Source organism: Artibeus jamaicensis, unplaced genomic scaffold (genome assembly GCF_021234435.1).
Source record: "Artibeus jamaicensis isolate MK-2021 breed Jamaican fruit bat unplaced genomic scaffold, CSHL_Jam_final contig_387, whole genome shotgun sequence".
In the NCBI taxonomy this organism is placed as follows: domain Eukaryota; kingdom Metazoa; phylum Chordata; class Mammalia; order Chiroptera; family Phyllostomidae; genus Artibeus; species Artibeus jamaicensis.
The window spans coordinates 12310173-12326915 of NW_026521812.1; the positions used below are offsets into that span (position 1 = coordinate 12310173).

General features: G+C 35.4%; 1 long non-coding RNA gene across 1 annotated transcript; it reads left to right on the plus strand.

Moving 5' to 3' along the window:
- The first annotated feature begins 3051 nt into the window (after positions 1-3051).
- LOC128627371 (uncharacterized) lies at positions 3052-12485 on the plus strand. Its single transcript, XR_008391552.1, has 3 exons — positions 3052-3439; positions 11960-12123; positions 12239-12485. It is a non-coding gene; the product is annotated as an uncharacterized LOC128627371 (long non-coding RNA).
- Positions 12486-16743: the final 4258 nt, after the last annotated feature.

Here is a 16743-nt window from a genome sequence, read left to right on the forward strand (position 1 = left end):
TATCTAGATGACTACTTAGTTCATTTATGTAATTATGGTAGAGGTTTTCAGACCAATTTATTTTGTTACATCAGAATATCCTTATATGTCTTATTTAGTATAAAACATTTAAAAATCTAGACTTTTTAAGTCCTGGCTGGTGTAGTTCAGTGGATTGAGCGCGGGCCTGTGAACCAGACAACCGCGGTTCGATTCCCAGTCAGGGCACATGCCTGGGTGGCAGTCCAATTCCCAGCAGGGGACCCATGAGAGGCAACTATACATTGATATTTCTCTCCTTCTCTCCTTCCCTTCGCCTCTAAAGATAAATAAATAAATAAATAAATAAATAAATAAATAAATAAATAAAATATAAAACAAAAATTGGACTTTTAAAGTATTATTCTAAAATATAATGCAAAATTATTCATGTTTTCATAGTCCAAAATGTAAGGTCAGCAAGAGCTTGACCCATGTAATAGATATCTTCGTCTTAGCGCCTTATAGATTGTGGTGCTTAAATACTCATTCATAATCACTTATTTCTTCTACTCTTTATATAAGGAATATCAGCTGATGATATATTTATTCTAACTTAAAGCATATATTTCTGTAATTCTGATCTCTTCATACTTTATATGAAATATAAAAGCCCAGCAATTCAGAGACATGCTTGTTGTTGCATGTCTAGTAATAACTGGAAGAAAATATTGCTATAAAGATTTCTAGCGTAGAAATTGTAGGAAAAGGCCCTGGCTGGTATAGCTCAGTGGACTGAGTGCAGGCCTGTGAACCAAAGGATTGCATTTTGATTCCCAGTCAGGGCACATGCCTGAGCTGCAGGCCAGTTCCCAGCAGGGGACACACGAGAGGCAACCATACATTAATATTTCTCTCCCTCTCTCTTTTCCTCCCCTCTAAAGATAAATAAATAAAACCTTAAAAAAAGAAATTGTAGGAAAAACCGCTTAGCTATTTTGTAATTCTCTGAACTGACATATTTAACCTTACTATTTTCAATCATTATGTAATCAATAGATTTATACCTAAGAATGATTGTTTTCATATAGTAAATTATTTGCTCTGATTATTAAAGATTTTAATGAGAAAAAATTGAAGTAATAGAGAAGATACTGTTTTATACTAAGAAGAATTAAATGAACAGATTTTTTCCAATCTTCCCTAACTTAGGAGCAATGTATGATTTTGTTGTGGCTTTTTTTAACATAAATATATTTACAGGCTTGAAAAAGGAAAGATTGTGACAGAGCAACCCCTTTCTCAGGCAATATGGACTCTAAATAATCCATTGTAAATATTTTTTAACAGTGAAATAAAAGGAATAAATAAGGAGAAGTTGCTTTGGGAAATCTCAGCAATATTTCCATATGGGGCTAAATCTCCTGACATCTGCTTTGTGGCAATTTTTTCTTCTTTAGAAAACAGAGGTTAGGAATCAATTTTTATTCACTACTCTTGGTGAAACTAAGCCAAACAAGGCCACAACACTATTTCATACAAAATATCCAAGAGAGGTAAGAGGTGAAATGACATTCAAAGTGCTTACCTAAGGTTCTTTATTGTACTAGATCATACAATAAAAATGGCAATAGAATATTTCTGTAGTTGGAAACATGTCATTACACAATATAATTGTAAACTACCTCATGATAGGAACGGACAAGATCAGACAGCCCCCTTTTCTGAAACAGTGGCAGAAAGTTACCTGGGGACTCAGCGGTCGGTCACATGCACCCTTGTCATTATCTCCCATACACCAAACAACCAACCAGCTAAACCAGCTTTAGGTGGGAGGAGTGAAGATTTCAACCTTCAAAGGGGGTTTAATGCAATATGCATAGTGGATGAGAGAGAAGGTGTGAAAAAATTGTTTATTATATGTCCCTTGATGTTGTGAAATTTTTATATTATTGCACTTTTTAAAATGGGAAGTAGACCAGAGAAAAGATATACCTCCAGGGGTGGCACGCTCTTGAAAAGAAGTGGTGTACTTCTCTAGTGGAAAATGAAAAGCTAGTAAAGACAATGGGATGAAGTATCGACTATCTTTCCTATGTCCTCATTGTTTCCTGTTGCCTGCGGGTTCTCCTCCTTTTACTTCCCATTAGCTAAGTAGTCCACTCTCCATATTTTCTTGGGTGTGAAATGTAGAGGAAGTCCTTGACCATGTCACCACATGGTTTTATTTATGTCTTTTTAAGCATACTGTAATTTTAATTTAATACTATTGTGATCAATTGTTTAATACCCTTCTCCCCCATTAGAATATGAGCTTCCTGTAGCATCTATTTTAGCATTCATATTTTTTATTCTCCATTGTGCTTTAACTGCATTGTCTAGCACAGTGTTTGTTTAATGAATGTTAATGGTATGAGGCCATATATAGAGTGAACACAAGGAATCAGAGAATTTCAAACAAAAGTAGGGATTTGAACTATTGTACGTATGGTCTTTTCTAAGTTTCTATCTCTTTGCCACATATAGCATATAATTTCCTGGGAAGGATATCCAAAACTTTTCCTCATTAAATCTGTCATGTTAATTTTAGGAGAAAATTACGACTCATTGTTTTCAGGATTTTTTTTTCTTTGAAGTAAAAGCTCATAGGGTAATCTGAGAAAACATCCAAGTACTTGATTCATTTATTAAATGCAAGAGTAGGAAGCCTTCAGGACATGCCATGTACAGAAACCTGGTGCCAATGAGTATGCATGGAAAATGGTCTTTCAATGGACTTGCCAGTCTCCTCATTAAACATTATTGTCATTTGTAAATAAAACCTTTATAAGATTTTCTTTGGGGGAAGGTCTTAAAATCTTTGAAGATCTCTGTTAACTCTGCATATGAAATGCCAAAAAAATCATTACTTTGTGTAATGATTGCCAGATGAGTAGCTAAAAAAGGAAAGCATTAATCTTGGATTAGTTGAAGATTAAAGTAACCACTGTAGCTAGTTTAGAAACGAGGCAAAATGTAGAGAAGTCAATACTTAGAAAATCCTTAGAAGAGTCAGAGGGCCAGGTTTTACGCTGAGCTGAGCTTTTGGGAACACTCCCAGACACAGGTACGTCACAGAAACTGGCCTCAGGAGGAAACAGCCTCTACTACAGTTTCAACGCTGAGGAATCAGGAAGCTCTTTTCCTCCCTGCTGGCTCCAGAAATACTCTGCTTCAACTGTCATTCAGGAATCACGGAGCTTCACTCAGAAATACTGATTCTAGGGCCATGCCACATGGGCCAGATGTCAATAGCAAAGTGGATGTCTGGGGTACATTTTCTCTCACCACTTCACTGAATTCTGAATTCAAGTCTTGCACAAGTGCATGTGACAGGCAGTACCTAAATCAAGTGTAGGTATAGGAGTTTGGGAAATGTTTTACTCTCCGCTGTCTCCGCAAACCAGAGAGGACCACAGAAGGCAGTGGAAACAGAAGTCAGGTGAGTCAGTTTATCACACCCAATCCACTACTCAGAGATGACTGAATATAGTTTAATAAGGCCATTTTTTAAGAAGGCGGAATTTTTAAAAAGGATAGAGATTTTGTATGTCTAGAAGTATTCCACAATAGTAGTTCCTAAAACTGAACATTAGAATCAACTGGGGAGATTTTTGATGCATTTTAAGGTTTCCAAGAGATTTTGATAGAGGTAATCTTAGGTAAGGCCGGACATTGCAGTAAAAAACAAAATCTTAGGTTAAAATTCTATGTATGCTAATGCATTTAATGACTTGTGAGTTATAAAGTCAATGGTATATTTCAGCATGCCAGAATCATATGAGTAAATATGCATTCTAATATTTCTTCAGTGCTTAAATACAAAATAAATATAAAAGACCAGTAATGTGGCTAGTTCTCTGACCCTACCCATGATTCCAGAAATGGTGTGTAATTCATACCAAGGATACCTCCACATTAAAAATAATGTGTTAGGTGAATATAACCACTACCCATAAACGAAGACAATAGTGTTGTGATGGCCTGAGGGAAGGGGTGGGGGTGAGGGCTGGGTGGAGGTAAGCAAAGGAGAGAAATGGGTGGACATCTGTAATAATGTACATAATAAAAATAAAGTTAAATTAATAATGATGATGATGCATTATATGATACTTAGCAAAGAAGAAACATGACCCAATTACTCTAAGGATAAAGTGTGTAAAAACAATCTAACATATAAAGTTCTGTATTGCAATAGAATATATCCAAAATCATAATACAGATTTCCAAGATTCATAAATTTAATCAGCACTCTTTTCATTTATATTGAGGCGTTTCTGAGGACATTGAAAAATCTTATCTCAAGAGAGCACATGGGTCAACCTGCACCTTTAAATGAAGAAGATATTTTCATACTCTTTTACAAAAGAAACAAAACTTTAAGTCTTTGCAACACATATTTTCCAGATAATTTATTGTAGTAGCTCTTGACATAGTGTGACAAATAAAATCACAACAAATTATAAATGAGCCATAGACATTTATAGTACTTTGCACCCATGCTTATTGAAATCATAGTGTTATAAGCATATGTGAATGCTAATGATATAAAATTAAAATAAAATAAATTTGAGGTAGTAATTTCTTTTTATTTCAAAGCAACTTTTTAAGATGGAAATATCCATTGCATCCATTGTTAATTATCATTATATTATTTTTATTGTTGGTTTCACACACATAAAAGTAACTTTACAAATGTTAGTACCCATCAATCTGATAAAGTGTGAGACTCCATTTGATATTGTTAAAAAATGTCAGAATCTCATAAATTTAATGCTTTTTTATATTACTTTTCTATCCATTTAGAAATATTTATTATTTTAAAAATAAAATTTGTGACATAAATATAAATGACCCCATGGAGAAATTTTAGTAAATTACAGTATTTCTGCAACTTAAAATCACTCACCAAATATATATATATCTTCTACCTTTTGGTACACATAAGAAAATGTTTGTTATTGAAGAGTGAAATGGTTCTATGTAAAACATGTATAATAATACATTTTGTGTATTGATGTGTTTTTACAAATACAGCTTAGAAAAGAATTGTATAAATTATATGTTATATTTTTTCTCATAAATATAACCTATAAATTATAAAAAGCAGAAATGTCGAAAGACTATTAATCTTGAGGATTATATGCTGCTTATATCCCTAATCTGTAATCTTTAAAAGAAAACCAAAGATGGATAGATAGCATTATTTGGAAAGCCTTTTCATGTCCTACATCATCGTGAAGGACACATCATCGTGATGATATCTTCAAATTTCCTGAGACAAGTTTTCATGAGTCACTTCCAGATTCCTGTTGCTGTCAGCCATAGGAATTTCAGGGTATGGCCTTGTAGCCCTCAGGTACTCAACATGATTTGCAGTGTGTCAGACAGATGAGGAACACAGAGAAAATAACTAAAAGGACACATTTGCAAATTCGGCACATTTTCCTAAAGTTTTGAGAAGTCAAAGTGTACGTTACAAAAAATGTGTTTGAATTGTGTCATATCCTCACTCTTTTCCCCATTTTTTCCTACAACCAAATTCCTATTTATTTCTTTTTTTTTCCATGTACATTAACATTTTTTAATTCAATATCTTGGGACGACACTAACCACCTCTTTTATTTCCTCGACGTCTGCAAATCCATGACTATACTGTTAATTACTAAAGTATTTCTCAACCAAATTCAGGTCCTTCTCTAAGAGAAAATTCTGATTCAATCTGATTATTATCTGGGACACCAAGTTTGTTTATACTCTTTGGTTATTGCCATAATCTTATCATTTGTCTCTACATGGCCAATTTTAATTTACTTGGTAAGTTACATAAGTAATTGTTTTCATTAATATAATAAATGAACACATGTCAACCTTTCACCCAAAACCAAGCCTAAGACTTTGACAACAACCAAATGGTTTTTCTGCATCCATGTCCCTGCCTCTTTCCATCAAAATATTCATCTTCCTGAATCTCGTATTTATCACTTCCTTGCTCTATGTAGCTTAAATGTATGTATATGTTTTTCTAAAACACATATAGTGTATTTATCTTTATAAAATATTTTACATCATTATATAATATCCTGAAAATTAACATTTACATCTGCAATATTTTTGTTATATTTTGGGGGGATTTTTTTGTACATAGCTTGAATTGTAATTGCTGAGTCATATGTCTAGACAATAATGTCAAATTATTTTCCAAATTGGCTTTGCCCATATGGGCATTCACCAGTGGATCCACATCTTCCCCAACGCAGTACCGACAGGTTTTTTAATGCTGGCCAATCAAAAGCATGTAAACTGCTAATTAAATTTGTTTTGATTTATATTTTCTTAACCACTAATGAAGTGAACATCTCTTCACGTGTTGATTGGCCTGTTGTTTCTTCTTCCGTGAAATGTCTGTTTATCTTTTGCTCATTTTTATGTAGGTAGTGTTTTCCTTATTATGTATTAAGTATTTCTGAGTGTGGGTGTCATGAATATCTTCTGCAGGTCTGTAACTTTCACTTTCTTTGATGTAGCTTCTGATGGCCAAACTTTTCTTTTAGTATTTCCAAGTTTATCAATGCTTTATTTTATAGTCAGTGTGTTCTGTGTGTTGTTTAATCAAACAGTCTGCACAAACCTCCAAAATAACCATCTATATCTTCTACCAGGAGTTTTAAAGATTTAACATTTGAGTCTTCAAATATTTGGACTATTATAGTTGTTTCCTCTTTTCTGAACTTTCTTTTTCCTCCAACACCTTGAAATCAGAGAAGGATCAAAAGTAGCATATTGTATCCTAATAAGTGTAGTTACAGATACAAAAAAACACTTAAAGCAGTAAATTATGAATATGGTAGTTTTTCCTGCTTATGTGTCAAAAGCATCAGAGACTTAGGCTGTAGGGCAGAGAATATTCCAACTCATTGCACAGTGGTTTCACAACCGGTAGCTGGTCCTAGCATCCTCTAGCTAAGCCAAGCTAAGCTCTTATATCTGAGAGGAGGGTTCTACCAGTTACCCTCTGGGAAGTAAGCTTAGTTAAAAAATTTTAAAAACTCACCCCTATTGTTTGTAACAAATCCTAGGTCTGGATAAGTATTTCTCTTCATTTAAAGAGGAGAGGCAGAAAATAATAATCAAATGTAGGGTCAAATCTGTGGGTATATCTACTAAAAAAGTAGCCAACCATTATCTGGACAATAGAGAATAAGAGTATATCCTTGAAAAATGACTTATCAAAACAAATAGTAGAAAAAAATGTCTATTTGGAATATCAATAGGTGCAAATGGCTATACAAAGTAGAAGCAAAATGCCATAAGAATAAAATAGATTGAAATAAAAAGATGATCCGGATGAGAAACTTTAAAAATAAGATGGATGTATTCAAAAGACCCAAGGAAATTAATAACTAAATAGAAGGAATTAGGTCAACCAAGGGGAGAGTAACAAATAGAATGATATTGTTTGAAGAGAATTTCCAGAATGAAGAGACATTATGAATAGTGGAAGTGAAAATGTTAGACACAAAGAAAATGTAAATACAGCCCGATAAATATAGATATTACTAAGAAAGACATTGAAGCAATTAAATGAAGATGTATAATAAACAAAATTATAATTGAGGAAAACTTTATGTGACTGAAAATTGGTATCAGTCTATGGATCAAAATGCCACTCCATTTAGTGTAATGAAGGAAAAGAAAACAAAACTCTAATTCTAGCAATATTTTTGAATCAAATGTAATTCAAATAAATAAATCTAAAAATAAGAAAAAAATCCAGTAAACATTCAGAGAAAAAGATGTGTAAAATGGTATAAGTATGACTAGCCATAGTTTTTCTTTCTTCATTGTAACATTTATATACCAAATAAATATGGAGCAATGTTACAGAGGTTTTTTTTTTTTTTTTGGGGGGGGGTGTGACTCAAGTTTTTTGTTATATGTAAAGGTACAAGAGATTAGCTCTTAAAAAAAATCAACCAGCATTCTTGTGATATGGTTTTCACATGTTGCTTGTCTGCAAAAATGAGAATACTTTCAGCAATGAACTTGAGAACTCAATTTGCTCTACAATTATATTTCTCTTTCTAATGAGAACATTCTAATTACATACTTCAGTCCTAACAACCTAGTTGACTTGTGTCTGCCACTGAGACAAGATCAAGTTTTACTCTCAAATAATGTTTCAAAATACTCAGGATCAAGTATAGATTCTGAATAATGACAAGCACTTTAATTAAGACATGGATTTTTAATTTATAGGAAAAATATGCATACATATCCCTTCCCTGGGGGCAGGGTCTTGGGTGTAGGACTGGCGGATATGTGAAGTTTAAGAAACCAAGGTCAAAAGGACCATTGTTTGACTTGCAATGGCAAGAGAAAACATTCAGTTTTTATCAAAGAGAGAATAGGTTGTAACAATTGAAATAATGCCTCAATTCAGGATTTTGGGGGATCCTTCAGGAGATAATTGTTTTCTCTCTTTAATCATCTTCTTTTCTATGTTTTAACAAATAAGAATTGAGTTAAAATTTATTTTTTAGAAATGATTGTATCATTGTTACATGTAGTCTTTCAGTTTAGACACCAAAAAGTTTTATCTCCAAGCATTCAAAAGTGTAATACTTCTTTTGTAGCATGTTTATTTCCTGCATATAATTCTGTGTTCTTAATCCTTTTACTCTCTTCAAATAGCCTTGGGTTACAAAAATAATTAAAACAAAATGAAGCAAAACTCCACAACCCAGATATTAGCATTCTTATTGTGTTCAAATCCAGTGCATAAATAAGTGAATATAATAATCTCTGACTGCCCTATATTATAATACTATGAGATGATTTTCTTGTTTTGACTTTGAAAGATTACTAGTCAAGTTCAAAACAGAGGGCTCTTCCATGGACTGTGTATTTACCTTCAGAGAAATTATTTAATCACTTCAGCATTTGAATCATAGTCTGGAAATGATGGTTGCTGGTCTGGATCATCAATTATGCTCCTTCTTCTCTAATGTCCCAGGGCTTTTGGTTGTTTCTACATTTAGTTGGTCTGTTTTCAGATGTTAACTGTCACCCAGCCTTAGAATACTGAATGCTTCAGGTCTGAAGAGGCCTCAGACCTCACACCTCATGAAATGGTCACCCTGATGCATTCAGTATTCTAAGGTAGGGTAACAAAAAATTCTACTAAAGTAAAACTTTGAGATAGAAAACACTTTAAATCCTCTTCTGAGGATGGAATTGAGAAAGAGAGAAGGAACTAAATCAGCTATTTATGATTGATTTTCTTGGGTAAATCAAGTTAGATTTAACATGAAAATTTCATAAATTTTGCTTCAATGAGAGTTGACTAAAACTCTAATTATTTAGTTAATAAAGAACTATGTACCAATCACTTAGAAAACTACAAAAGATTCATTTTAACTTGTTGTAGTGATATATGCCCAATTCACTCTTTTAAGTATTACAGCCAACAAAATTGCCCTAATTGACATCAAAGAAAAATCTCACCAAACACTCGTTTTTCTGTTTATATCAATTTTGAAACAAGTTGTGCATTAAGGAAGTCACACTTACAGTTTTGTCTTTCATAAAAATCCATCTTTTCATTTCTGGTGTTTTGTAGTTTTTGTTATATCTATTTTGGCAACCATAACAGTGTTATTTAATTTAGATAAAATCATTTTAATCTAATGTTATAACAAATCAAGCTATTCACTATTATTTTTAAAAGCCACTTATAAAACATTAATTGCCCAACTGACCAGTTTAATAATTAATGTAAATTAGTCACCAGTCATATTTTTGTAGTCAAAATATGAAGTGAAAAGACTCAGAGCTAAAATGTTTTTTAATTAATTAAAAAAATAGAGGGAAAAAGGAACAAAGAACAGATGGACTTGGACCAATAGAAAACAGAGTAAGATGACAAAACTTATATCTATCCCAAGTACACACTGCCCACAAAAATGTATTTAATTATAAAGTCACATATGTTAAAAGTAAATAATACCCCAAATATCACGCAAATGCTAATCACAAGAAAGCGGAAGTACTGTGTTACTGGGAGACACAGTGGAGCAGGACAAGGAACTTACCAGAGATAAACAGGGACATTTTATAAAGATGAAAGGGTCAGCTACTCAATGGCTATTTCTTGCAAAGGGATATGAGGGAAATCCATCTTAATTAGTTTATTGGATACTTAGATGTGTACATTTGTCAAAGCTATCATACAGTGCACTTTAAGTGGCTTTATGTATTGTACATACATTATACCTTAATGCAGTTAAAAAAGAACAACTATGGTCATTTGCCAACTGAACCATAAGTGAGCTAGGATAGTATTACAGCACAGTGATTCAGAACATTATACTCGTTGGCCAGATTGCCAGGGGTTAAATCCTGCCTCTACTTCTTACTATCTATAACATTAAGTAAATTAGTTAACTTATCTGTGCCTCAGTTTCTCTTTAAAATGGGTATTATCATAGTTAAGTGGTCACTGGATTACATGAGTTGATACAAATGAAGGGCTTATAATAGTGTTATAGCAAGTACTCAGTAGTTGTTAGCTAGCATCCTATTTTGCATCCTCTGCCTAACCCTGATTAACAGTGGATTCTTCTGGTAACCAGTAACTGTTTTAATGTAGCAAAAGGAGAAAAATAAAGGAAGAGGAGTAAGAAATGTAGCTCTTTATTGGAAATCAGTTTTTAAACTAGGAATTAACTAGAATTAATTTGCATGCCCAGATTTTTTTTAGCTTGAGCAATGAGAAACTCTTCTTGTAATTTGATTTGCATAGTGTGCACACGCCCTATGAGGAAAGATAGCAACGGAATACAATGTAAAATTTATGCCAAGAATTCTTGTAACTTGGTTTGGAAACTCTCAGCAGAAATGTGCTCTTTCCAGTCACATTCTACACATAGGGTATGCTTAATATGTCTGTTTGAATAAATTAATGAACAGGAGGGTATGGGAGTGGTTCTGAGTATGTGACACCAGTGACTCTGCTTTATAACTTTACAAAGGAAAAACACAAAGGAGAACAAAACATGATATTGGTCCCAAGGGAGTTTGTTTCTTTCAGAAACTTCTTACAGCACTGTGTAGCTCTAAGATTTTCCACTGCAGTACTTAGAGACAGCCCTGCCATTCTAATTGCTGTCCTATTGAGAGATGGTCTCTAAATATATTTTATTTTGTGCTCCATCAGAAAAATGTTTGTCCAGCTCATATATGTGTATGTATTTATATTATTAATATTACAATGCATATAAAATGCAAATTAAAAACAATGAGATGAAGATAAAACAATATTTTTATATATTGTCTTGTCTCCTATTACAATTAGCACTATTGTAGCTAGCCCCATATTGCTGTTAGCTATTATTCCAAGACCAAATATAAATATGTACTTTAGATTGAATATTATTTTTCATAATAATAGATGTAATTCATAAGCCAAGTGGTCTTCTTGTAAACTTTGTGAACCTTAGCCAACTTTTCCTGCTAAAGTTATTTTTATGTTCCCAACTTACACCTTAGAATATGGCTTACAACTTATACTAAGAGTAAAACACATATTAACACATTTTTGTTGTCAGCTTGTACATTATTAGAATTATTCTAAATCCTCAGTTTTGTAAAGACATTTTTCCAGTCTTTCAATCTCATTTTATAATGCTTAGCTTAAATAAAAATGCATAACACTATTTATGAATTCACATAATTGGGTCTACATACAAACAGTAAATCATAGCTGAAATGTATGAAAAACGAGACTGCCCCTGTCTATCATGTACTCTTTCCTCAGGACACTTTGTGCCAAATGACTGACATGTCTGAGTAAATGACCCATGACAATTTATATATAAACCTTAGTAAAGATGAATTTACATTTCATTTATATAAAATTAGATATGAATGGGGGCACTAATACTTTCTTTTGGAACCTCAGTGTGTCATATTGCAGACTCGCAGGGATTCACGTCACATGCCCTCCTTCAGAACTCAGCCAGAAAAGAAGGCCCACATGCCACATATGAGAGAGAAGTCCCAAAGATAATGGGCACATATTTGCAGTCCAAACCTACACAGAATAATGTGCATCTTTGTTTTTATGTAAGTGAACTTGATTATTGACTCAACTTTTCATATTTAACTAATTGTAAAAATTCTTATATAGTCCCTTTTTTCTGGAAACTTGGTGAAATCTATGATTATTAATGCATTTCAGGTTTTCATTAAGTCAGTTCAAGGCTCCCCACTTCCTCCTTCATGAGACTTCATCTGAGATCTGAAGACAAAGAATGAGGTGAAAGGGCCAGGGGCCAGAAAGGAACTGGCTGTTATGGTGACATCACAAATATCTAGTCCTCAGTCATCTTCTCTGACATGACATCTAATGTCAAATGTTGCATCTCACAGCCACCGTACATCTGATGCTGATATCACCTGTCCTGCACGCGAGGAAGGCCAGTGTAACGTAAGATCACGAAACATTTGGTTGGGGCAACATTGAATTGGGATTCCATTTAGTGCATTGAGGAAACGAAGGGAAAGACTGGATTAGAAGAGGTGAATCAGCATTTATCTTTTAGAAATCATAAGTTTAAAATGTCTATTGTGCATTTGAGGCAAACATCAAGTAGACTTTAAATATGTCTGTCTAGAACTCAGAAGAGAGATTTATGGCTAAAATATACAGTTAGGAGCCACCAGAAACATATAATTGATCTTTAAATCATGGAAATGAATTAGATAATCTGACTTTTGAACTCCAAGGAATGAGTGTAGAAACATAGATAAGTGATTCATTAATAAATTGGTTGAAGTTCCAGACAAGGAAGCTGAGAAGTGGCCAGTGAAATGGGAGGAAAACTAGGGCAGCCCCACCTATCAGAAGCCAAGGGAAGAAGAACCTCAAGAAAATATGACTGATCAATTTTGTCAAATGTGGATGAGAAATGTGGAGAGATAAACACAGTTGATCTCCAGATTGGGTAACATGGAAGTCCTGGATACTTTTGAAACATTTCTGTAGACTGGGTGACAGTGGGTTTAAGAGACACTAAGAAGTTAGATGCTGTGAGTGTAGGGAAGTCTTCTAAAAAGTTTGTCATGCAGACCGGAGCAGCTGATACAGAGAGATCTGACCCAGTCACTGGGAAGGAGTAGGGGGGGGCACAGGCAGAGACAATGGTCTAGGGTGCGGTTGGCTGAGAAGTTAAATGCCTCCAGAGCTCATGGAATTATGGACGAGAAAATGTGAAATAAAAGGACTTCAGGGCTTTCAGACCAGCTGGCTCTCGGGCTTGCTGACTCTCTCTTTCTCTAGGGTGCCTGGATGATCGTGATGAAGCTGCCTGCATTTCTCAGCGTACAATATTTTAGATGGGAAGGAATGCTTTAGAGCCATAAAGGATGAGTTATGAGTTATAAAAGATGACCAGGGAGGCTTGGACATCATGGGCAATAAGACCATTCCTAATGATTGTCTGCAAGGGGATGTCAGTTTAGTCCTCATTAAAGTCTCTTGGAGATGATGATATGTTTGACTATTTGTAGTAACAAAAAAGTGGAGTGGTGGGAAGCAGTGGTGGTCTCAGCAAAGGTACTGTCAAAGTTCAAGGAGACACGGTGACATTGCAAATCAAAATGCAATAGGATAATACATTTTCTACTGTTTAATCAATGTGTTTTTCATCCTGGAAATTCTCTTTTACTCTATTACTCTTCAAAACACCTCTTACTACCACCAAGGAGAAGGAGGGTTGGGCGAATGGGGTAAGATAAAAAAAAATTAGAAGTTAATGCTTTTGAATTGGAAAGCCTGATCTTCCAAACTGCTTGATGGTCTCAGGGAAAATTAAGAAAAAGAGTATAATTTCAGGAGATGAGACCTTGAGAAGTAAGAAGGACCTGGGAACTGTAGCCTGTAAAAGACTTGCTTTAGGAGCAGTAGGGACATTCCCTTTATTGAAAGAGATGGGCAGGCCAAGCATGTGGACACCGAGGCAGGGAAGCTAGTAGACTTAATGGGAGAAGATGAGGAAATAGTTGCCTGATTTTCTTTATAATATATGACATAATCATCAGCTAAAAACCAACCTGAAATGAACTGAGATTAACTAGAACTGACCGAGATTATTACTTTGTAGAACTCCTATTTGAAATGTGGATGAGAAAGGGGTTCTGTAGAAAGTAACTTCATAGGATAATCTGATCATAAATTCCTAACTAGCTAGGCATTGTGGGTGGTGCCCCAGGTGTAGAGCTTGTTTAGTAAAAGGTTATCTTTACCGAAAGCACTTCCTGCTCATTGTTTCTGAGCATCTAGATTAACACATTTTGGAAATCTTTCTTTTTAGACACCTCCTTCTCAGTTAATTTTAACTGCCCTTTAATTTAATTTCCATCCTTGTTTTCTCCCACCCTCAGGTAATCCCCTCTACATTCCTTAATTTGTGCTTTAATCCCTAATGTGTAAAACAAACTGTTGTTCTCCGAAGCATTTGAGATCTTGTTCCCTGGCTGATGTTGTAAATTTGGCTAAAGTAAACTCTAAAAATAAATTTTCTACAGGTTTGCACATTTCTTACATCAACAGAAACTAACTTTGAAATTAGAAATGTAAAGTTACATTTTTAATACAACTGGGTCTTGTGGGCTAATAGTGGTAGCCACTATGCTTAGGAGTCTTTCTGTAACAATACATGCTCACCTCAGAACCAAATTATCTTGAGCTGATAGATGGGAGGGAATTTTCATGTGGGGATGAGGCAGAGTCCAAAGTTAATACTAATTTCAGATAAACCACTGCATGTGAGTAAATTATTGAATGCTTTAAATTTTCTAGGTAGTTGCATAGGAATCTCTGGACAAGAAAAAAAACGAGAGGCAACAAAGCCTTGTAAATTGCTGATACAGACAGTCAATTCTCTAAATCTCCAGAGAGCACCTAGGAAGGAGTGAAAGTTATGTGTAGAACCCATTCCTCAGATTCTGAATTTCTCTTAAAAGCTGTCTACAAGAGCACAGAAGGACAGAGAGCCTCTGTTGCCTCATGGAGCTGCCATCAAGGCAGTGGCCTGGAATCTGCAGTGGGAGACAAACTGTGCCTTGGAAGGGGAGCTGTGACTTGTGATAAAGCCAGAAAGAACTACTTAGTCCCAGAGAGAGAGAACTGTTCTAGACAGCTGCTTACCATTTAGTCTGGAGTAAGCACTCTTTGTTTTGTTTGCCTATATAGACACAGCCTTTTGTTCTTAGTTGAGATTCTTAAAAAGAAACCAAAGCTAAAAACAACAGAAACCATGCAGACTCAACAATCAGAGAGTGGCCAGTGGCTCTATGGAGCCTATCAGCCAATATTTTCTTGAAGTAGACAATTGGTAGAAAGACTGAGCCGTCCCCATGTGGATAGAGTGGATCTGGTTAGAACTTCAAGTTGGGAAATCAGCTAGATTGCCTGTGAACTGTGAGCGCTACAAAGCTGCGTTGGCAGAATGAAAGAGAGTTTATCCCAAATCACATTTATTGTCCTGGAGTAATTATTAAGTGTCCCCTTTTACTTTCAAAAGTATCAGAAGCTAAGACAAAGGGTGCAAATCACCCTATTTATAAGCAAAGCTAACTCTCATGAAGGACAGCTTCCTCCTGCATAATGGCCAACGTCCCCAAAGGAGGGAACGGAGGGATGGGAGAGGCCCAGGCCAGCACTTAGAGGAGGCAATCCCCTGTCAAATGACTGGCAATTCTGGTCATGGGAGATGCATATAGAATCCACTATTTAGACTTTAACCCAGGAGAGGGAAAGAAAATGTAACCCAGAGAACCACAGGCTTCATTGCGTAATGAGGAAGTTACTCCTCCAGAGAAACAGATTCTGTACAAAAACTGGTTCTTGCCCTTTGGATTACAAACACAGCAAAAGTACCTAAATGAGAAGTCGTTTCTTTTTCAGAGCACAAAGAGTTGCTAGAACAAAGTATTATTTTAAAATATAAATTTTGGGTTCTTTTTGCTCCTTGGCCTTTCTTTCAACCAAACTAACAGATTTCCTGCTGGCCAACTGAGTCACTAGAAGAGGTTTGCCCACAGGAAAGCAGGGAGTGGGGGATGAATAGAAAGCTGGGGTGGAGCAGTGGATTTGCAGTGATAGATATCAAGTAACTTCGGTTTGGGTCCTTGCTGAACCCCATGTCCTCCACTGTCCTCTTTTCTACAGGCTGAGTCCTGAGATGCAGTACGAACAGCAATCCTACACATGACTGGAAAGATCTGAGAGGCTATGAGTTGGCTCCTCATTTCTCAGGTGGAATGAGAGGTGATAGCAAGCTTTCCTGGGTTCCCATTTTACCCAGCCACATGGCAGAACATTGGAAGAACGGTGGCCATTTGCATTACTTACGTAGATGTGTCTGACACAAAATTTTCCTGAGCTAAGTAGGTTCCAAACGACCCAAAGAGGTGTGGAAATTGGTGAGTGTGGAGTGAACCCAGAAAGGCCTTGGAGAGAGCATGGGGTGGTAACCTGAGTGGAAACAGGAAAGGAACATGACTGTTCAGCTGGCGTGCACAGGTGATAGAAATCAGAGAGTAACACACTGGCGCCCTACCTTGCTCCCTCAGGAACTACCACTGTCACCTGGAATGCGTCCCAACAGTGAAAATGAGGGTGGAGGCAATGATAATGGTAGCAAACATATAGGGCTTTCCCCAGACTGGGCATTACTCTGT